The sequence below is a fragment of the Rhinopithecus bieti genome, unplaced genomic scaffold, assembly GCF_001698545.2.
Source record: "Rhinopithecus bieti isolate Rb0 unplaced genomic scaffold, ASM169854v2 repeat_2727, whole genome shotgun sequence".
Lineage (NCBI taxonomy): Eukaryota > Metazoa > Chordata > Mammalia > Primates > Cercopithecidae > Rhinopithecus > Rhinopithecus bieti.
Genome location: NW_016831752.1, coordinates 1 through 1,830, shown reverse-complemented (window position 1 = coordinate 1,830; position 1,830 = coordinate 1). Strand labels below are relative to the sequence as shown.

The window sequence follows — 1,830 nt, the reverse complement described above, 5'->3', positions numbered from 1 at the left end:
GGGTTTCCCTGGAGGAGTTGGAGGAGGTGGGTGGGGCGTGGGGAGGTGGAGGAGGTAGGGAGGAATCGCGTGGGCTGGAGGCTGGAAGGTGGGGAGGGGTATCCTGGGGAGTCCCCATCTTCTTAAGGGGCGTTTGTTTTTCCAGATCCAGGCTTATGACCCAGAGCACTGGGTGTGGGCACGAGATCGCGCCCGCCTTTCGTAGAGCACCAGGGACCACGGAGGCCTGAGGTCATCGGCCTGAGGGAAGGTACATCTGCATCCTCCAGGGTAAAGGCAGAATATTGGGGTCTATTTCGGAAATTCGAGGAACCCAATTGCTTGATCCGGCTTCGAGCCTGGGCAATGTGGCGAGATCCCCTTTCCACAAAAATACAAAAATTAGTCAGGTGATGTGGGAGGATCACTGGAGCCTGGGAGGTCAGGGCTGCACAGAGCCCTGATCCTGCCACTGCACTCCAGCCCAGGCAACAGAGTGAGACCCTGACTCAAAAATAATCACAAATACTGAGTTTGGGGAGGTTCATTATGATTGACGCACTTGAGTTACCGATTTGGGTTGAGGGTTCAGTGGAGCTTTGGTTTACATCTTGTGCAGCTGACCATGGTGAGCAGAGCACGAGACTTCATCATGAGGAGGTAGGATTATGGATTAGGCTTCTGGACTCGTGGTTCGTGATGTTGTCACATTAGAAACAGATCTAGCATGGTTACAAGTTTAGCTCTGAAGTGACACAAAAGGCCCCAGCTGTGATGAAGTCCAAAGCCACACTTGCTCTGAGGGTGCCCGACTCCCTGGGGAGACCCACCCAAAGTCCTTGCTATGAAGCAGATCACTGGGACTAACCTTGGGTGTATTAAGTGAGTTTTGGAATTAGGGTCACCAAAGTGTGAGTTTCACAGTTGAACACGATGGTTCAGAAGCAGGCTATAGAATGAAGGACAGATGATAAAACTGGATTTCTCAATGGCTCTGAACTCTAGTTAGACTTGACGTGGGATGTGAATAACCCTCCTGTCTAGAGAGCTGCCTCCCTGAAGTGTGACATCCTCTCTCACTTCCAGAACACCGGGCCCAGGGGAGATGCGGATTTTCAGCAGGAACTTTATTCCAATGCTAATGGCAGACACCAGGAAGGAGAGGAGCCATTTGTGCAGATCATCTAGAAGAACCTGGACTGTTCTAGATGGAGCTGAATAGAGTGATCACCGTTGTCCTCCTAAGACAAAGTGGGTACTTCTAGGAATCCACAGAGAACAGTGAGAAACCAGGGGTGTTCCTGGTTCCACCCCTTCCTGCGGCACCACCTCTCTTTTTATATTGCTGAATTCCAACCTCCCTGGGGCGGAACCTGGAGGTCTTGTTTCCTATGGACTTGGTTGCCACAGTCCAGGAGCATTTGAAGGCACAATGCAGACACTCAGATTGGCACAGAATTCTTTGTAAAATATGAGTGCCATAGACTGTAACAGATAGCTTCATGCACACTATGCATTTATTGGTTTGTTTGGAAAATGTTGTCCATCGAATTATTAATAGGTTTATTTCAAATAGTTTGGAAATTGTTGTACTTTTGAAAATATGCTGTTCCTGTAGAATTTTTGATGAGAGTTATAGCTGTTATATATATATACTTTTCTTTTCATTTTAAGAGAGAATCCTTTTTATCCTAAATCTTTCATTATCTTTAAATTGTTTTCTGTATTATTATATGTGCTCTGAAGCAAGTATACTTTTTATCTAGGATACTTACATAATAATCTCTTCTATTTATAGCTATTGGTAGTTCTCCTAAGTTCCTGTCACAGAAATTTTTTTTGCTGTTTAGA

The 1,830-nt window shown here is 46.3% G+C and overlaps 1 long non-coding RNA gene across 1 annotated transcript; it reads left to right on the top strand.

The window, feature by feature from the left end:
- Window positions 1–99: 99 nt before the first annotated feature.
- On the top strand, window positions 100–1,563 carry LOC108524531 (uncharacterized). The gene is made up of 2 exons (XR_001884078.1): window positions 100–250; window positions 1,066–1,563. It is a non-coding gene; the product is annotated as an uncharacterized LOC108524531 (long non-coding RNA).
- The last annotated feature ends 267 nt before the right edge of the window (window positions 1,564–1,830 follow it).